We start from the raw sequence: 21,563 nt of genomic DNA on the forward strand, positions 1-21,563 counted from the left end.
ATTTTCAGAAGCCAGCCGTTGGATTTAGAGACACAGCAGTCACTGGTGATGCCAGAAAGAGCCATTATGTTGGACAGTAGAGTGAAGGTGATTCAAATGGGTGAAGGAATCAAGAGAAGGAGGCAGAAAAGAGAGTCAACTCTAAGACGTGTGTGCAGAGGTAGGGAAAGATAGGGGCAGCTGCTGGAGGGAAATAGGGGATTAGGGAGGGGTTCAGGCCCAAGGATGAACAAGGGGTTCAGGCCCAAGGATGAGTGTGCTGGGGACTGGGATAGGCGCCTCTCCCAGGAAAAGCCAGATGCACACATAAGAAAGACCCACAGAGAAACATGCCACAAAGCTGGCTGTTGCATCGGACCCAAGTGACATGCCTATAACTTTAAAGGTTAAAACCTGGAAGTCTGCGATCGGTCCTGGATTTGGTCACTTAGCTGTGTGGCCTCAGGCAAGTTACTTAACTTCTCTGGACTTTAGTTTCTTCATCTGTAAATTGGAATAATCGTGGGGCTGTAGCAAATATGAAATGAGACAAAAGACATAGCGTGTGCTTAGCACAGTGCCTGGCACATGACTAAGTGCTCAATAAAGTGTGTCTCTAACCAATTCACCAATTTCCTACAGAAAGAGTGGGCTTGTGGGGAAATCAGGATGGGGGCGACCCCTTATGAGGGTGGAAATAGGAGTGAGGTCGGAAGCACATTGTGGAGCTATGGGTAACTGAAAGCCTTCTTCCCGTGGCAATCCACTTGAGCTAAGGACAGTGAAAGTAGGAAGGAAACAGGTCAGAACGGGTGATGGACTGACACCTTGCAGGGGTTGCACCTGGAGCCCAGGCAGAAAGCACCTGTTTTCAGCAAGACCAAGAAACAGACATGGAAGGAAGTCATGACAAGCCTCATCCCCCAGCCCTTTACGATTTTTTAAATGTTTATTTATTTTTGAGAGAGAGAGAGAGAGAGAATGAGCAGGGGAGGGGCAGAGAGGGAGGGAGGGAGACACAGAATCCGAAGCAGCAGGCTCTGAGCTGTCAGCACAGAGCCCAACGCGGGGCCCGAACCCATGAACTGCGAGATCACGACCTGAGCTGAAGTCGGACTCCCAACTGACTGAGCCACCCAGGCGGCCCCCTTTACTATTTTTAAACTCTTTGATGTACAGAATCACATTTGATATTAGTGTCTCCTTCATGGACGTGTGAGTTACAGTGACCAAAGGCACACAGGCGATACTCAAGTAGCAGCCCTGAGTCTGAAACCAGGTCTCAAACCCTACCCAAGACTATAGCCCCTGTCCTTATAAACCACCCTCCCTACCTACCTGGGTGGGAGAGCCCCTCACTTACTGCTAAAGGGATTTCACACTGAACTGTTTCCAGGGTATGTGACATGATGGTGGCCTGGGTTGGGGTGGTGGCGGTGGTGCAGAAAATGCACCTAAATCTTTGGAGAGGACAGTCCCAGATCCCTCTGGTGGCTGCTGCAAAGCAGCCGGTGAGCTCCCTCTGCAAAGGGGCAGGTCTGGGGGGGATCTGTCTCCTCCTCCTCCTCCTCCTTCTCCTTCAGGCCTTGGTCTGTGATTGTTTATAACCTGCCAGCAGGGCCTCCGGGGCTCTGTGGGGGCAAGGGGCGGAGGCCAGGGTGGGGGGTGGTCAGTGAGGTCCCTAACATAAGAAAACAGTCTCGCCGTGGGTCTAATCACCACTTTCCACAAGGAATTTCGCTGTGTGTGCTCGTTTGCTTTTTAATCATCCTCTAAATATGCATTTCCACGTTATACCCTAATGGCACCCGGAGAATCATTAGGATCTGTTGGGACCGCAATCCATGGCTTCGGAAGTCTCTAAGTATATAATTTCACTCCGTGACGCAGGTTTCTAAAAGTCCACAAATAACCATTTGCATGATAAAGTCACAACTCCAAAGTCAATTACAGCTAAGGCTGGAGAGAATTTATTTCCTTTTTGAAAATTAAAATGTGAAATCAGGAAGTTGCCACACAAAAGCCTCCCCTTGCCTGGATGGGAAGGGGGAAGAGAACCTCGTGCCTCCAGGGGCCCTGGTTGACAGAGCACTGGTTTGGAACCACTGGACAGTCTGTGCCGGTGGTGTCTAGGGTGCGCTCAGTGGAGGTGGCTTTGGGACTTCAAAGCCTACATAAGGATGACCTAACTCTCTCCAACTCCCATCTTAATTTCAAGCCTCCTAGCAGGGATTGGGGGTCCCAGCTGTGACTCTCCAGGATGGGCCTCCTCAATATGGCCACCTCTGCCGACTGGTCAAGTTGAGCCCCAAGACGCATAGCTATGTATGAGGGTCTGGGGCCCGGGTGCCTGGTGGCTCAGTCAGTTAAGTGTCTGACTTTGGCTCTGGTCATGATCTCATGATTCGTGGGTTCAAGCCCCATGCAGGGCTCTGTGCTGACAGCTCAGAGCCTGGAGCCTGCTTTGGATTTTGTGTCTCTCTGTTTCTGCCCCTCCCCCACTCATTCTCTCTCTCTCTCTCTCTCTCTCTCTCTCTCTCTCAAGAAAAAAATATAAACATTTGAAAAATCAAAAGTAAAAAAGAGGGTTTGGGGCCCAAGTGACCCAGACCCTAAAAGTTGTGGCCAAGTGGCCATTGGCACAAATGGCCTCAAGTTGTTTCCTGTCTCAATATCCAGGATCTTGAAGGCTGGGCCTGAAAGGCCCCAATGAGGGACCCAAATCTTTCCAGGGGCTTGGGCACTACTTGCAACTGTATCCATTTCTACAAAACCAGGGCCAAAGGACATCTTAGTCCAGCACCCTCCCTGTGTCCCTGTTCAGATGCAGGATGAAGGCAAGATGCCTGATTCAAGGCCACTCAAGTAACGGGCAGCAGAATGGCTGTGGACGCCCAGCGTCCTTTGTCGGAGGATAAGACGTCTTCCATGCAATGTGGTGGTCCAGCATGGTTTTATCCAGACAACTGCCAACTTGAATAAAAACCATCCGGGTGCATTTTTGTTCTCTGCTCCTGTGGAGATGGGCACAGGAGCTTCGACTGAAGGCAGAGCTCTGACCAGAATGAATCTGCTAGCTCTCTGAAGCATGAATGGAACTATTTAAAAAAAAAAAATACCCCCAGAAACAGTGCGCACTGGAGCCAAACCTGCATCCTGCATATTCTAAAATTGTGTAGCTAGGGCAGAAGTACAGCCCGGAGCTACTCTCCAAGCTTAACGGGTATTTCGTTCAGTTGGTGTTTGGGATTTCGAGTAAGACTGTGTCTGGTCCCTGGGAAGGTGCCAGCATGCTGGAGCTCCCCATGTGCGTCCCCGCATGCCTTGCAAATTGCACTGTTTGCCCCCAACTGTTGAGTCATGTTGTCCCAGCCCATCTTCCAAGAAGTCACTGTCCCCCAGGCTGGGGTCAGCCATGTCTCCCTTGGAGAAGGAGCCCAGGATGCGGTGGAGAGAATTCTTTGATCCGGAGATCAGAGTTCCAGCCCCCACACTCCCAGCAACCAGTCTCGACAATTCGGGCGACTCACTTCCACTGTCTGAGCCTCAGCTTTGTCAGATGCCAGATGGGACTATCTGTCCCTAATTTGCCCGGCAGGGATGGAAAGCTGAAAGGAAAAGACCACAGAGTTTCTAAGTCCTATCCTTTAAAGGGGGAACATTGTTCACAAATTATAAAGCACTACGCAGATCAAGGACCATCATTAATTTAGAAAGCATCGCACTGATAATCCAGGTAAGGGTGAGTAAAAGGTACTGATTGCGTGTCAGCTCCCCGAGCCCTGAACTTGGGAGTCACAAGCCAGGGCTTGACGCCTACATGGCTCCACTCCACGTCTCTGCTGCACTGAAAGAGCCCGGACTCAGCTTGCATGTAGTAGGCTTTTCATAAATGCTCACTGATGTGCCCCACCATTCCCCACGCCGGACTGATATTGCCCTGGTTTAGTTCATGATCTAGAGAGGGATTTATTCCCCATCCTCTAGACCCTAAGAAAACACAGGTGGGGATTTCAATGACTATCGCTTATTGAGTGCCTCGCCTGTGTCAGACACACGCTAAATCCTGAACACACAGTATCTCATTTAATCTTCACGCTGGCTTGCTGAGACAGGCTCCCGCTTCCAGAACTGAGGCAGACTGAGGGTGGGGTCCTTGAAGAGTCCCTGCTCTCGGCCTCAGTGCCAAACGGCCTCTTTTAAGGGCGAGCAGTTGAGACCCTATGAACAACCTTAGTTTTCTCATCTGAAGACTGGGCAGAGTTGATGTTTCTCACTTATTGTTTTGATGGGATATTAGGACATAAAGGAGAAAAGTGCCTCACCCAATGCCTGGCCCATTACAAGTGCCAAGAAATGCTGGTGACATCTTGTTTTGTGTTGACTTGTCTCTTTGTCAGGCCTTTAGTGGATTCTGAATGATCTGCTCACAAAATGCTCAGGCCCTTGACCCTGAAAAGTCTCAAATTCCATCTGAATCTGTCTAACCCTTAAGTCACAACTCAGAGTCAGGCATTGGGATTCTGATGCCATGATGACAATGAGATGAATAATAGCTAACAGGGGTGCCTGGGTGGCTCAGTCGGTGAAGCATCTAACTTCAGCTTAGGTCGTGATTTCGCAGTCTGTGAGTTCGAGCCCCGTGTCAGGCTCGTTGCTGACAGCTCAGAACCTGGAGCCTGCTTCGGATTCTGTGTCTCCTCCCCTCTCTGCTCCTCGCCTGCTCACACTCTGTCTCTGTCTCTCTATCTCAAAAATGAATAAACATTAAAAAAATTTTTTTTAAATAATAGCTAACAAACATGCATGTCTTTTAAACATGTGACAGGTATTTTAATAGTCAAGGTGGGAGCCTCTCTTTTCACCGGAGAGGTGGGAAACTCAGACGTGGAGAAGGCCATTGCCTGAAGTACAGCACAGGGGTGATAGCAGGGCTCTGCAGTTGGGTCGAGTTGGCAACCACGCCTGGCTCTGTCCCTTCCCCTGCTGTCACCTTGGGCTAGTTACCTCCCCGGTCTGCCCCCACTTCCTCCTAGGCTTAGATCTGATCACCCATGCACAGTGCTGGCACCTACTACCATTTTATGATGGTTAACAGTGATGGTTTCTCCTGCCTGAGGACATGCCACAGGGACAGGGCAGAGCCAGCTTCAGCCTCCTGTCCATCCATCCTGTCCTGCCCTCCTCGACGGCCCCCCTCTGCCTGTCCCCACCCCACAGCCCCCAACTGTCAGCTGCACCATCAGCCACACAGGAGGTGTGGGGGCTTTCCAAGGGGCCTGAACTGCAGGGGTGCCAACCATCCACCTGAGAGGACTTGGCTATTTTGCCTGTGCCTAGACAGCCTGTTTCCCCCCACCCAAGCCTCCAGCAGCACGGCTCCAGAGCCCATTTAGAGTCAAATCCCTGCTCTACCACAACCTTGAGCAAGTGGCTTGCTCTGTGCCTCAGTTTCCTCTCCAGAGGTTAATAAGGGTGCCTACTCTATAGGGTTTTCATGAGGAGTGAATGACTTAGTGCCCGTAAGGCACCTGATGCCCTGCTTGTCATGAACTTAGTGCTCCAGAAATGCCCAAAGATGTTGCCGTAACTAATAGTAATATTCATGGCAGAGGGCACTGTATTCCGGACTCCAAAGCCTGGACTCAGCTTTGGCCTGGGAGCCAGCACACGGTAGGCCCGCCAGGCTCCTCCAGTGACCACAGCATGATCTCAGATGCTCCACGTCTCCTCTCTGGACCTCAGTGCCCACATCTGTGCAATGGTGGGGTGGACAAGACGATCCCCAGGGGTCCTTCCCTGCCAGGGCTTTGACATCCTTTCCTTCTCAGGACCATGGCAACCAGGGTGGCATATTCTCCTTCCCCTGCAGGGGCTGTGCTGGAGGTGTGTGGGAAAGGGGGTTATTCGTCCATTCACTCGCCCACTCCCCCATTTAGTCCACAAAACTTTGGGAGTGCCTACCACCGGCGAAGTGGGCTCCCTCTTCCCGAATGACCCAGCCAGGAATGACACACCCACAGAACTTCCTTCCTGAGCTCTGATAGGACCTCCCACTTAATTTCCCAGAATAATCTTGTTCTCTTAATACACGTGAGTTTCTGTAGCTATCCTCCCAGGCAGGACCGCTCACCGGAAAGAACACAGGCTTTGCGTCCAGCAAACTTGCGGTGACAGTCACCTTCCACACTCAGTAGCTCTGGGACACCCATTTGTGGGTTATAAACTCAGTGTAGTGGGTCAAACTGGCCTTAAAACATAATGAAAGAGCAGAGAGTGGAATAAAATGGCACAGAAAATAAAGCATGCCGCTCAGAGTAAAGGGTGAACGTTCACGTGTGTGTGAGGGGAACCGCATGTGTCACCGTGGAACTCTGTCAAAGAAGTTTGAAAGCCACATACTTAGGGCCCAGAATTTGACTTCTTGGGCCCAGGTGTCCTTATGTACCATCAAGCCAGGAAAAGCCGGGGACCCCCACCCAGTTGGGGCCTCCCCTTGGTAGTCTGGAACCCCCGTCTCTTTCCTGATCATTCAGCCTCAGTCTGCAAAAAGCTGAGCCACCCTGCCTTCACCACCCAAAACCCTGTGCCCTCCTTTGGCCCACAAACCAGTTGGTGAATAAGAACGTTCACAGTAATCCCACAAACATTAATTGAGCACCTCCACCATGCCTGTCCTTGGCTAGGGCTCACTGCTGGGGCATAGTGATGAGTGAGAACATCAGGCTGTGGTCCCAGGGGGTTTGCATTCTCACAGGGGAAGCCAACAATAAACCAGCAGATACACACCCAGAATGACAGGCTGGGTTACGTGCTGGAGGCAATGAGAACAGGGTCAAGGGCGGATACGGATGCTCTTTCAGACTGGGTGGGCACTTTGATGGTCATTTCCTGGCCAGCCCGGTGGCTGGCAGAGTGCAGGGCTCTCAGTTCCAAGGAACATCGGGAAGGCGAGACTTACACAGGGGAAATAGAGGAAAACAGTATGAATACCCAGGTCAGTGCTGGATGGGGCGAGGCTAACTACATATCTGGAAGGGCCAGCAGAGTGTGGACAGGCACCCCTGCTGGTAAAAAGGAAGGGTAGAGCACTATGGGTAAAGAGGGGGTCCAACGGAGGGGGAGGGGCAAGACCAGAGGGAAAAAAGGCCAAAGGGGGTCTGATGCAGGAGGGCACAGAGGGCAGTCACCATGGCCACTAGTGGGGACAACGAGGGAAGACTCTCAGGAGACACGAAAGTCAGAGTTTACTCTGGTGCCAATAGTAATAACATTTACGAGGTCCCCACTGTGTGCCAGGGGCCGTGCACAGAATTTTTCCTGTTAGCCAACTTAGTACTCACAACCCTTGAGGTAGGCATTATAACATTTTATCAAATCTAAGGCTCTGTAGATTAGAAGATAAACTGTTTTGATATCCCTAAGAAAGAAAGATCACTGCTAATTAAACTTTGACATGCCATAGATTGTAGGAGGCGTCCCAGTTTCAGAGATGTTAAAATAAAGATGTTAGAATCAAGGGGACCCGGCCTTGTTATCCGCAGGGAGCTGAGTCAGCAGGAGGGTTTGTAACTTGCCCCCAGTCACTCAGCTGGTAGTGGGTTAGGGGATCCGATCCCAGGCCACGTGCCTCCGGGGCGAGTGCTGCGCCCTGCATCAGCCTGTCTGTGAGATACCAGGCCAGAGAGAGGCGCAGTAGGTTTCTGAGAGGAGGCATGACAGGTGTTTCGGGAAGCACGTGGGACAAACTGGAGAGGGAGAAGCCACCAACAGGGTGACGGAGAACCAGGCGTGGGGTGGTGATGTGGCGGTCGGTCCAGGCGGGGGAGGATGGGGACGAGGGAGAAGAAAGGATTTCTGCTACCACAGTCCAAGGTTTCCCAGGAATAGGCAGGGTCTTTTTAAAGGAGAGATGCAAGGGGTATAGGTTTCAATAATTACAACTGTCACTGACAAGAAAGGAGGGCAGGTGGAGACACAGAGGAAAAGGATGAGGAAGGAGCAGAAAGGCAGGGGAGAGGAGGCCAAGGAGGGAGGCTCCACACAGAGGAGGGCAAAGCGGGTGGGCGAGCAGCCAGAAGTGGCGTTTCAGAACTGCAAAGCCAATAGAGCTCCTGGGGCGCCTGGGTGGTTCAGTCGGTTGGGCGTCTGGCTTTTGATTCCATCTCAGGTCATGATCTCATGGTTCTTGGGTTCGAGCCCTGCGTCGGGCTCTGCGCTGAGCATGGAGTCTGCTTGGGATTCTCTCTCTCCCTCTCTCTCTCTGCCCCTCTCCTGCTCTCTCTCTCTCTCTCTCTCAAAATAAATAGACAGACTTAAAAAAAAAAAAAAAAAATTAGAGCTCCTAAGGGAAGAGGATTCTAACTGAAGTCAGATTTCTGGATTTAGGACCCGGATCATTAAAGCAGGGAAATCCCTGCCCCAGCCCAATTCCCAGTGCATGCCAAGCCCCAACCAGGAGACCTGACTGCACAATTTTACTTACGGGCAGCAAAGGACAATCATGCTGCTATGTGTCCTGTGCCCAGGGGCGTACTTAACTTCCTGCCGCCCACCTCCCCCAGCCGCCCACCCCCGCTTCCTGCGATAACAAGGCCACATTCCCTCAATCCTAAAATGCTTACAGAACATCTCTGAAATCGGGATACACCTTACAGTCAATGCCACGTCAAAGTTTAATCAGCAGCAACGTTTCTTTCCTAAGGACACAAAAAATAACAGTCCATCGGGGCGCCTGGGTGGCGCAGTCGGTTAAGCGTCCGACTTCAGCCAGGTCACGATCTCGCGGTCCGGGAGTTCGAGCCCCGCGTCGGGCTCTGGGCTGATGGCTCAGAGCCTGGAGCCTGCTTCCGATTCTGTGTCTCCCTCTCTCTCTGCCCCTCCCCCGTTCATGCTCTGTCTCTCTCTGTCCCAAAAATAAATAAACGTTGAAAAAAAAAAATTAAAAAAAAAAAAAAATAACAGTCCATCTTTTAATCAAAGGAGACTTAGATGCAATGAAATACTGTAGTAGTCCCTTCAATATCTCAGACACACCCTGTCTGTCTGTCTGTCTGAACCCCAGGCCAGCTGGCCCCGCCCTCCTAGCTTGTCAGACTCTAGCCTGAGGGCCTCTGGGCCCCATTCAGCTCTGTCCTCAGCAGAGTCAGATTCAGCCACACTGAAAATGAACACAGCACAACCCAGATTCCTTCTGAGACCCCACCATGGCCCCACAGCTTTCTGGACCCATTTTCTGAGCTACCTTGGGACAGGAAAGACCCACTGAGAGGAAGCCACGGCCCTGTCCTTAATGCCGAGAAAAAGGGGGAGAGAAAATCCTCACCACTTTTTCGAGTAGGAAGAAATCAACTCCAGCCAACAACAACTGTCAGCTGGGAGATGAGAGTGAAGTAAAAAGAGAGGCCCCTGGGCTGGACAGAGTCAGGGCCTGCAAAATGCAGTCCCCTATCCCCCACCTTAGCCAGGAGGAAGGCTGGCTTCTCTGTTTATAAACATTGTGACTGGTGCTTGTAAGGGGCATTTGTTTTGTATGTCCTTAGTGGCAGGGACTTATCAACTGATGGGGACACAGAGGAGGGTCCCAGAGCAGGTGCCCTGGAGAAGCCAGTGTGCCTGAGAGGCAGGGCACCATGACAATTACTTGTTTGCAAGCCCATGTGTTTGATAATAATATGCATTTAAGATATTGAGGCAGAGGGGCACCTGGGTGGCTCAGCTGGTTGAGCATCCAACTTCAGCTCAGGTCAGAGATCTCAAGGTTCCTGAGTTTGAGCCCCACAGTGGGCTCACTGCTGTCAGTTCAGACCCTGCTTCAGATCCTCTGTCTCCCTCTCTCCCTACCCCTCCCCACTTCTCTTTCAAAATTAAATAAATATTTTTATAAAAAGATATCGAAGCAGAACAGCTGAGGAAGTACGTATCATCGCCTCTCATTTAACAAATATTTTGGAGCACCTACTGAGTGCCAGGTCCTGCAAACAGAGAACAGCATGGACAGTGATCCCTGCCCTCATGGAGCCAACATTCTGAAGGCAGAAGACAGACCACAACTGAGAAACAGAACAGATATGGTCATGTCATAATCTGTGCAGAGGTGCTAAGTGCCAAGGAGAGAAATAAAGCAGGGGAGGGGAACAAGGAGCCCTGGGGTCAGGGGCTGCAATTTTAAGGGTGGTCAGGAAGGCTCATTTTAGAGGGCAGTAAGGTCAAGGAAAACTTTCCCAAAGTGATGTCTGGGCTGAGGTTTGAAACGTGAACAGGAGCTCACCAAACAGAAGGGGTTAGAGAGAGGACCTTCCCAAGAGAGAGCAGGCATGCAAAAGTCCACAGGTCTGGAAGCTCAGGGCTCCTAGGGGAGCCATCAGGAGAAGCAGACCTGACCAGGTCATGGGGGTCCAGCATGCCAGGCTAAAGGAGTCTGAGCATCATCCAACAGGCCTAGGGAAACTTGAGGATCCAAAACTGAGAAGTGATGAGTTTTCTGTTTTCTGCTTTTAATAGGATCTGACAAGGACTGGGTATGAGAAAGTTCTGGAAAAATGCCAAACGGCATTCCCAAAGAACGTTCCACAGCGTACTCACACAAGTCCTAAGAACTCTACATGAAGGAAAGAGTCCCATTATCCAAACAGCTTTGGCAAAAGCAAAATATACATACACATACATGCACGTATACACCTGCATACCTGCAGGCTCATATTCCTTTTTTGGAAAATCACAACGCTGACCTGCGTGGTAGAGGACCTGAGAAGTCCTGCAGTAAATAAACTTGCAACTTTGGCCATACCAGCATTTGTCAAACTCACCTGACCACACGACTCTTTCATTTCTCTCTCCTCACACCCATGAACTTCTGGAGAAGCAGCAGATTGAGGAAAGAGCTGCTTATCAGTCCCCCTTTCCCAAGCTCTTCTCTTTTCCCATATGCAGCCCCCGCCCCCATCCTGTCCCTGGCTAGAGGCCCCATCTCTAGAACTCCTCAGCAGCAGCCCACTCTGCCTAGCCACCCGGCAGCCCCAGCCTACAGCAGGTGAACCCAGCACTCATGGTCACTCTCTGTGGGGATGGCATAATCCAAAACGGCAGATAATCCAAAAGCCATTTATTTTGGGCACGCTTAAGTGAGTTTATTTTTACTTCAGCCTTACCTTCCTAATTTGGCCTCACTCACCACATGCTAAAAAGAGCTTGCTTTTTCGAAACACACTGAGTGAAGAGGGGGAAGGGGACTCTGGGAGAGGCTTGGGGAAGCCGGCTGGGGAATTTCGTATGCACTGTGGCTAGTGTCTCTTTCCTCAACTGCATGTTGGAAAGACCTCCAGATTGGAAACCGTGCGGCTGATCTTATCCCTGGAAACGGTAGCCCCCAAAGAAAAATGAGCAGAATGTGAGATTTGGTGCAAAAGGTGTGAACTTGAGGGTCACACCCGCTGAGGTCTGAAGCCCTGTGTGGCAGATGTGGGGGGCTGGTCTGCCCATAACCCTCACCCTTTCCATGATGTGTCCAACTCCCAGCTGCCAGCACCTGTGTCTTTCTACCTGAGGGCTTCTCTGTGCTGGAGTCACTTTGCTTGCCCTCATGGTGGGCCCAAAGTGCCGGGGAATCAGCACTCCCCAGCACAAGGGGTGTTCGCCAATACCCCCCTCCCCACCTAGAGTAGGGTATAAATACCCCAGCCCACTCATCCTCTCAGGTGGCACAAATCTGAGACTACACTGAATCCCAGGGGTCCCCAGTAGAATTAGCTCCATTTGCCACCAGGGGTAAGTGACTTGAAAACCCAGCTTTTATTGGCTATGTTTCCTGCCCTGCCTTACATTCCTCCCTCCCTCCCCTTCCTTTCCATCCTTCCATCCCCACCCATCAGTGTGCCCCAAGCCAACCTCCCAGATAAACTGCTGACACCCAAATCCTGGTCTCCAGGTCTGCTTCTGCTGGAACCCAAACTAAGAAACCCGGTGGGGGCACCTCCGGGCTGGGGCAGCTGGAAATGACGACTTAGCAAGGTCTGTCTGAGTGTCTGCTTTCCTCCCCCTCCATGAGAGAAGGTGCATAAACCTTCTGAGGCTTATGAAGGTCCCCATAGATGCTGAGTAAACCTCAGCCCTGGTTTCGTGTCTGCACCAAAATCATTTATTCCAAGTCGAGCCTGGGAGGGTCACCTAGCAGACTTCACAGGGACTAAAATATCCACAAAGATTCAGAACCAAGGACAATGGCTGAGAGAAAAGATGCAGATTTCGGCTGTCAGGAGGCAGCCAAGGAAGCTTTAAACACACACATCTGATTTAATCTGTAAGCATGAAGGGATCACCTGATTTTTTACTTTATTTTTTTAAATTTATTTTATTAAAAAAATTTTTTTATGTTTATTCACTTTTGAGAGACAGAGAGAGCCAGGGCACAAGTGGGGGAGGGGCACAGAGAAAAAGGGAGACACAGAACCTGAAGCAGACTCCCGGCTCTGAGCTGTCAGCCCAAGAGCCTAAAGTGGGGCTCAAACCTGTAAACTGGGAGACCATGACCTGAGCCGCAGTTCTGAGCCGAAGTCAGACGCTTAACCAACTAAGCCACACAGGTGCCCCGGGGATCACCTGATCTAATTGTCAGACATCATGGTCATGCCACCTGTTTTCCTTATTAGGCAATAACCTGTCAAAGGGTTTCTCTCCCTAGCATCTTCCAGACGGCGGTCTTGCTGACCTCTCTCACCTACAGTTGCCACTCATGCACCCTACACGCTGGTCCTGGCCTGTTCCCACTCAAGTCTCTAGGTTCCTGCAGGACTACGGGGTGGCCAGGAGAGGCACAGTCCCCACTGAGTGACCGGGGATGAGCCTTGTTCACTGGGTCCTCTCGGGAAAACACCCGCAGGAGTCTGGAGCTCCTCATCTAAGAGCTGGGACCTAAGGACCCTGGGACTAGAAACACCATCTCCCATGATGGGGTCTTCACTTCTTCCCCAACCGTTATCATTGTATGGCTGCTTTGTACCAGGCCCATTTCTGGGCACTTGGGATACACTGGGGTATAAGCCAGAAAAAAAAGTCCCTGCTCAGGCAGTACATACACTCTAGATCTAGAAATCAGCACCTGCAGGAAAGGACAACTCTTTGACTGTGTCACCCAGGGACTGGGATGTAATAAGGAGCCATCTCCTCTCATTCCCCCTCTCGTACCCCTTCCCTCCCCACTGCCAGATTACAAGTGCCCCAAACCCCGGGCCTGAATCCATTCAACTGAATTGACTTGTGGTCTTCAAAAGACCTGTCAAGTCAAAGACACGTTATCAAGCGGTGAGAACCATGTTAGCCCTGCCCTGTGATGCAGCAGGGAATGAAGAAGTGGTTCTGAGTGGAGAACCAAGGTCTGCAAGACAGGGAAAGTTCAGGATGGGCTCCTAAAATGCACACCTCTCCACGAATCCAATCTCAGATGCTTAGGACAAAAATCACGCTGCTTCATGTGTGTTTCACACCAGGCAGGGCATCGGGTCCCACTCTCTGACACAGACCCTGGACAAGGGAAGGGGAGGTTCTTACACCCCCTCCCACCTGTGGCAGCAACTTTGCGTGTGGATTTCTCTGCTCATCTCGGGGCACCTTCATCCCAACCAGAATCTCCTGCCCAGGACGCCTCCCAACCACCTGAGCAGGTGCACTCACAGGAGCGCAGACTCATTTCAATATCAATCTGTGCAAAGCCTAATTAGTGAGGTCAGTCAGCCAGCTCTGCTCACACACACCGGCCAGCGGCACACACAGGATGGCAGGATATATGTGCGGCGGAGTTGGGAAGAACGGGTTATGGGATTAGCTGCACTTCAGGATTATCTCTGCTCCATTAGTGCGGACAATTGGGCGATGACAACAGAAATTGAATCAATCAAGGTCCACGAGCGCTGAGAGGGAGCAAGGGCAGATCTGACCAGTCTTCCTCTTGTCTCCTGCCCCCTTTTTATAGACTCCTCATCTCCCAGCTGTCCCTTTTCCAAGGAGAAACGGGAGGTAAAGTACAAAGAGCCTCGCTTGGGCATCAGGCAACTTGGTTTCTACTATCAGTCCCATCCTTAATTTGCCGTGTGACCTTGGGTCATTGCTTACCCTCTCGGGGCCTCCGTTTCTTCATCTGTCAAATGACAGGGCTGGACTAGGTGATGGCAGGGGCAATGGTGAATGCGGACTGTGCACCATGAACTCAGCCTGGTGCTAAGATACCATTTTGTTCCCTGCATTCTCCAGTGCCTGGCACATCGTTGGTGACCAATAGACTTTTTGTTCAGTCAACTTTTCCAACACCCCTATGAAACAAGTGTTGTTATAATCCCACTTTCCAGAGGGAGACACCGACACAGGGGAAGTGAGTGAATCGGAGTCTGGGTAGCCTGACTATACACTGGCATGCCCTACTCAGCTGCCCTCCCTGGATGATCTGAGTACACATGTCAAACAGGGGCAGTGTCTTGGTCCGACACATTCCTGAGCACAGGCTAAGGCAAGCACTTAGTAAATGCTTGAGGACAGGCAGCTGGCATCATTTTCTGTCTTTCCCTGCTGGCTCCACAAGCCACCCTCTGTGAGCCTGCGAGACACAAGACTCTTCAGGATACACCCATCCATCCATTTAGTCTCTCCTTCCCCCAGTATGAGCACTGAGTGCCTACTGTGTTCCAGGCTCTGAGGACGTGAAGCCAAGCAAGTCAGCCCTGGAAGGTTTACCATGTTACAGCACAGTGCGGTGAGCGTTACTCACTAGAGTAACTGGTGTCCCAGATGAGGCCGGGGAACAGGCAGGGTTAAGTGAAGGGGGGTGAGGGTATTACAGGCAGAAAGAGTGGAAGTGGAGAGCCCAGGAGATGCAGAGTCCGGCACCCTCAGGGGGACTACCCTGAGCAGTTCCAGAGGAACAGTAGCAGGATGCAGGTAGACGTGTGGGCAAGGCCTGACCACGGGGAACCAATCAGGGCACCAATCAGGGCACCGGTACCACCTCTGCAGGGCAGGGGAGAGGGAAGGGAGCTTGCTTTCTGGGCAAGACTCAGCATTCTACATGTATTATCAATCTTGTTCATTGCTATATTTTCAGTGCTTAGGACAGGGTCTGACACATAGTAGGTGCTCAAGAGATATGCACTGTGTGAATGAATGCATTATTCTAATTCCCATAAGAGCCCTTGAAAAATAAGGAAACAGGTTCTGAGAGGTGAAATGACTCTCTATATGAATAAGCAGGGAGATGGGAATTCAAGCCCTGGTGTGGGTCCAAACCTGCCCACCCAACCCCCACATTCATGTTCTTTGCCGAAAGACTTTCAAGTGCCTCCCATAAAGGGGCAAATATATTGCCCCATCCTTGGCTTTGGATCTGACCATGAGACTTGCTTTGGCCAACAGAGTAAGATAGAATGATGTGTCAGCCTCAAGGCTGGGCGTTAAGAGACCTTAAAGTCCCTCTTGCCTTCTTGTGCTTCTGCCACTGCCATGACAAGAGTGCACCTGGGCTAGCCCACAGGTCCACATGTAGGAAGAGAGAAAGGGAGCAGGGTTACCCCGGCTGAGTCTCTCTGTCAAGCGCAGCTCAATGCCACTGCTTTCTGCCACTGGGTTTGAGTCTTTGTTACTCCGCAATAGCAGACAAATACAACAGGTCTGTTGTTTTTTTTGTTTTTTTTTTTTAATTTTTTTTTCAATGTTTATTTATTTTTGGGACAGAGAGAGACAGAGCAGAGAGGGGAGGGGCAGAGAGAGAGGGAGACACAGAATCGGAAACAGGCTCCAGGCTCTGAGCCATCAGCCCAGAGCCCGACGCGGCGCTCGAACTCACGGACCGCGAGATCGTGACCTGGCTGAAGTCGGACGCTTAACCGACTGCGCCACCCAGGCGCCCCCAGGTCTGTTTTTATTTCAGGCAGAAAAGTGACACATTAATGGTGTCCAGATAGCACACAGGAGATGCAGGTAAATCTAGGGTGGGTAGGAAAGGCTTCCCAGAGGAGGAAACATTTGAACTGCGGCTAGGTGATGGGTAAGATATATCATTCATTCAAAACACACTAACTGAGCACACAGTGTGTGCCAAGCACTGTTCTGGGCACTGGGATTTTTCAGAGGAGAAGGGACAGAGAAGGGCATTCTAGGCAGAGGGAACAGCATACACAAAGGCTTGGCGGTCCTGGGAACAGTCTGGTGTACCTGGATAGAAAGGGACAGGGGAGGAGATGAGGTTCCAAGGGCAGGTGGGCCAGGTACAGGAGTTTGGGCCTTATGCTGAGGTGACAGAGACCCACGGCAGGATTTTAAGTAGTGTGGCAATGAGACGTGGCTTTGGCTTTAAGCCAGAACCCTCTGGTGGCCGCAGAAACGGTTAGCAGGAGGCAGGAAGGCCAGCCAGGAGGAGATGCTGCCACATTGCTGACTGATAGCCATGGTAATGGGATGGAGAAAGGAGTGCAGAGGAAGAGGGGCAGTTTTGGGTACGGGCTAAGGGGGAGGGGCAGGGATCATGCTTTGGTCTCCAGCCTGGGCAACCGGGTGGTTGTGGGAAAATGGGAGGAGGGTCAGTTGTGTGGGTGGGGGAGAAGGGAAAACCTGGGATCATGCTCGCACTGGAGGGACCCCCTTTCCTTGTGCCTCCTCTGCAGGGTTTGGGGCACACCCCACCACCCAGCCTTCTGTCTGAGCCACCCAGAGGCACTTTGGCCTTCCTGTCCTTTCACTCCTCACCCTCCTAAGAAGGTCCCTCGGTCACGGCTATTCCTGTACTTTGTGCTGACACAGTGGTGCCAGCAAGGACAGGGGCCTCTGGAGGCTGGGGCAGGGTGGCCGCAGGAGCAGGAGGGGCAGGCAGTGGCCGCAGCTGAGCCTGCCCCCTCTGCCCATCCCTGGCCTGGTGTGACCAGGTCATCCAGGCAGATGCTTGGCCACCAGCTCAGAGCCCCCACTCCGTCTCCCTTCCACCCCCCACCGCCAGGATGGAAAATCCTCAGAGGGTCAGGGCTCAGCCACCAGGGACCCAAGCATCCTGCCACATGCATGGAAGCCAACAGAGCAGAGAAGGGAGAAGGAATTAGAGAGGCAGTGAGGAGTGGAGGGCGGCAGGTAGGGGACCCACACGGAAGCTTTCGGAGATGTGGAGCCACTGCCCCTGGAGAGAGACAGAACTGGAGTCAGAGGGGACCTTGGAGCCAGAGGGAGGGGAGAGAGAGAAACAGGGGCAGTGGAAGTGCAAGTGCCCATGGAGGAGAGGGGGAGGGGAAGATTCGCCAAGACAGTGCTGAGACACTCACGCCGCCAGGCAGCAGCTGTGACTGGGGGGCCCCTGCTGGGGGTGGAGCTGTTCAGAGGGGCGCAGAGGAGGACATCACCAAGACACCTTTCCCTGAGGGCGCCAGGCCCCCAACCAGGATCTCAGGCACCTGCGGGTGGAGGCTGGGGTGGCCAGAAAGAGGGGGCTGCTTTGACAATTTGAAATAAAATGGGCACAGTGTTCTAATACTAACAGCCTGTTATTAAAATCAAGTGCTATTTTGCAAAATGCATTTGCCAGGGAATCGCTAATTACAGGCAAGGCGCATTTCTGTGTGTTGGTGCCGATTAATCCTGAACGGTTTAAGCAGTCGAATTTTATACATATAATTATCATTCGAGATTCACAAAACAGCAACAAGATGCTCCGGGACTCTGCCCTTGAGGGACGTTGAGGCCGGGGTGTCATGGCAGGGAGGACAGGGTGCATAGAGGTGTCCAGACAGGGAGATTCAACTGTGTGCTGAATCAAGGGCGGGTTCACCTTGACCTGCCTCCTTTCAATTTCTCACATCAAGCAAGGAACAAAATAAAGACCCTGTTGGAGAGGGAAGGTCACCGCCTGGGGCTGGGGGAACCTGGGACTCAGCTCGCAGGGGGCCACTAGCAAAGCTCCCCCACTTTCCAGACAGAGCCCCACTGGGAGACCAAGGGGGCGTTCCATTCTCCCTGAGCCTAGGTGTTTCATCTGTGAAATGGGCTAGCAGAGGAGTATGTTGAGTATCTTGGGGACGAAGGCCACATCCCCTAAGACCGGAAGGAAAAGAGGGACTCTTCATGGGGTACTGCAGTGCTACTCAGTCAATGGAGGCGCAGGAAAATCCAGGAGCCTCTAGAGCAGATGGGTCCTCCCGGCAGAGGGAGCCGTGGGAGGTGGGGGGTGGGGGCGGTCGCCAGCCTCAAGGCATGCTGGGAGATCCTGCTGGGGAGGAGGCTGAGGTAAGCCCACGGCTACAGAAAGAAACAAGGGAAAACTAAATGGCACCGGAGGGCCACCTGGCCAGTCTGCAAGGAGGGCGCAAGTCGGGCGGGGCCTAGAGGGTGCCCAGGAAGGTGAGTCAGGTGGGCAATGACCAAGGGAATCCGGTGCTCCGAGAGGGAGCAGAGGGAGCCAGAAGGCTGAGTCCAGCCAATTTTGCCAGAAAAGAAGGCCAAAGGCGCCAGCCTGCCACCTGAAGCAGAGAATAGAGGTGTGTGAGCGTGTGCTCCCGTGGGGAGTCAGATGAAACAGGGAGGTCCCGGCTGCACAGAGCCCTGGGAGGCCCACAGCCCCGCCCACCCGCCGTTCCCTCCCGCTGAAACTGCGGTGACCCACTTCACCACCGGAAGCCGGGGTGCAAGCCAAGCGAGCCTGCCAGCAAGGGAGTCGTGTGAAGGTCATGTGTACCTTTGTCAGGATCCCTGGGCCCCTGGCCTTCACTGCTTTCGAGCTCTTGTGAGTGGGGCCCAGGAATCTTCTGGGCACGACGCTCTGAAAACCACTGGCTTAGAAAGGTGGCAGCATCTATGGGGGAACCCACAGTATTTAGAGGAAACAGAATCCGGGGTGGGAGCCTAGGATGCTTTCCCTGAGCCCTGCCTCCTGTCTGCTTCTCTCGGCTTTGTGCAATGGGCGAGAAGTGTCCAGCATGGGGCCCCACTGAATGTGCGCATAATGGTCTGGAACCGACCAGGGGAGAGCAGGCACAGGACTGGGCTTGCCCTCTGAGCGACATTAAGGAGACCAAGCCCGTTAAAGGGCACTAGGACCCGGCGAGTCTCTGCACGGATAACCTTTTAGGCACATTTTACCACTTTTGTTACTGTGCTACTTACTGCTTCAGAGGCTCCAAGGGTCTTTTGAAGGCCAGGGCGAACAAATGTGGTAAGACCTGTGAATGTAGCCTGGCACACAGTAGGTGCTCAATAAGTGCTCTGTATCTGGGATGTGAACCCCTCCTCATCCTCTCTCTGAATGGCTACTGAGGACTCTGACCCCCAGTTTTGCGTCTTCATGGAGCCCCTCGATGGCATCGCCCACTGAACTCTCCACCAGTGCGTTTTACAAGGGCTCAGGAGGCACCCTAACCCTGGGCCTCAGCTCAGGTTAGGGAAGGACAATCATACGGAGTCACTGAACTGAGGCCACCTTCCCCCGCCCCCCACCGCCTCCCTGTTTTTAGTGCTTTAAGTTACTGAAGGATCTTTGGGTGCTTTATCACCAATAGCCCTCAGGAGGAGTCAGCATAACAAGACTTTCTTTGACCAGAGACACTGAATAATAGTTCAGTCCGTGCAGCACCAACTGTGTGCCAGGCTGGGACCAGGTGCTGGAACGCAGGACCTTGAGAGCTAGGTTCTACCGCCGACCCTGTTTCCTAGAGCCACAGACAATCAATCACATAACTGGGCCAAGCCCCTCTCACAACAGGGCAGGAATGCAAATCCCGTGGCCTTGAAGAAATTCGAATACCTTCTGTTTCCACAGACAGCATGGAAAGGTGAGTTGCCTGGCCCCAGGTCACAGAGCAGGTTAGACACAAACCGGGCCTCCAGCCTGCTCCTTCTCACTGCTACCCTGCTGGGTTTGTGGGATAAAGGCTGTGACGGACCAGAAAAGGGGCTAGGAAGGTCAGCCCAAGTCCTATGTCACTTCCCAGAAGTTCTAGGAAAATCACACACTGTTTTCCTCATAATTGTAAGTGATGGGTACAGGAAACCTGAGGATAACGTCCCCATTCACCTGTTTTCTTATCACACAGGAGAGAAAAAATTTTTTTAATAAAACCACCTCCAAACCTTGATATCCTAACCTGCCAAAAACACATGCAGATTTAAATACACAGCGGGGCGCCTGGGTGGCTCAGTCAGTTAAGCGTCTGACTTCGGCTCAGGTCGCGATCTCGCAGTCCGTGAGTTCTAGCCCCGCGTCAGGCTCTATGCTGACAGCTCAGAGCCTGGAGCCTGTTTCAGATTCTGTGTCTCCCTCTCTCTGACCCTCCCCTGTTCATGCTCTGTCTCTCTCTGTCTCACAAATAAAGGTTAGAAAAAAATTTAAATACACAGAAAAATCCTACTGGGGTCAACTCGGCCATCGTCCTGCCTCCAACAGGTGTCCCATTACAGGACAGATGAGCTGGTTGCCTTCTCCAGCCCACTCACTCCTCGGGTGTCTTGGTAACTGGCCTCACGGGTCAGCCTCCTCCCTCTCCCCGAATGGAACCCCCGGCCTTACCACATGTAACATCCTTGCAGCCCATTGCTCTCTTCGATTGTGAAGGAGGTGAAGTTTGGGCTCTGGTGAGCCCCTTCTGTGCCTTTTCCATCATTCTCGGGGGCCTGACTCTCACCCGGGCAGGGGACCAAGACTCTCTTGCTCACTCTCTCTCCCCAGACCAGCCAGCCTTTAAACTATCTTTTCTTACCTAATGAAACACCCTTTCTGTCAGTAAAAGAGTGTGGGGAGTCAGAGCACGGTGGGGGAAATACTGTCAGGGGAGAGGGGCTTCCAGACACCCTGAAATCGGGCATCGGCAGAGACTTGCCAACAAGCTCAGCCTGAGAATAGCAGTTCATCCTTCTCCTGAACCTCCCCCCCCACCCCACGCCCAGGTGCCGCTCCAGGAAATGGAATCAGGAGGCAACGGTTCTAGAAGCTACAGCCTTTGTTCTTCTCTTTCCTGTGAGGAAGAGCCATAATGGCATCACAAAGTACTGCACTTGGGGTAAGGAGAACTGGGTTCTGACACAGTCCTGACACTGTGCCCGCATGGCTGTGTGACCTGAGGCAAGTCACTTCCCCTCTCTGGACTTCAGTTCACCATCTATAAAATACAGGACTGGTGTAGATGGACTTCCAGATTTCTTCCGGTTCAGGCCACCCAGACTCTGATTCTGTGACAAGGCAAGGGCCCCAGCGAGGCTCCACAGCCCACCTCCGGGACCATGCTGGTGACTGGGGAGGGGGAGCTGAAGACAGGAGCGTTGCACAGGCCACCTCTTGCCAGTCTCTGAAAGCACCCAGAGCACAGGGGTGGCCCTGCTGCTGGCTGGCCCCACAAGGCAAATTACAGACTCTCAAGGGTGCCTATGACAAATGACAACTAAGTGGTTTGCTTTCTGTATGCAAATGAGGCTGCCAATTTACATTCATTTGCACCTGATGGGCGTCTGAAATGGATGCATTTGATTTGTGCCTGATCTGTAAATGTCTAATTTATTAATCAATAAAACGTCATGTACAGGCGTGAGGATCCCCAGTTCCAGCCAGCCTCCATATATATGTAAATAATGCCATC

General features: G+C 52.2%; 1 protein-coding gene across 1 annotated transcript in view; it reads right to left on the minus strand.

Moving 5' to 3' along the window:
- Positions 1-21,563, minus strand: part of LRFN2 (leucine rich repeat and fibronectin type III domain containing 2) — a 183,756-nt gene that overhangs the window by 100,631 nt on the left and 61,562 nt on the right. The gene's annotated exons all lie outside the window — the stretch shown is intronic.

Source organism: Leopardus geoffroyi, chromosome B2 (assembly GCF_018350155.1).
Source record: "Leopardus geoffroyi isolate Oge1 chromosome B2, O.geoffroyi_Oge1_pat1.0, whole genome shotgun sequence".
NCBI classification, from domain to species: Eukaryota; Metazoa; Chordata; class Mammalia; order Carnivora; family Felidae; genus Leopardus; species Leopardus geoffroyi.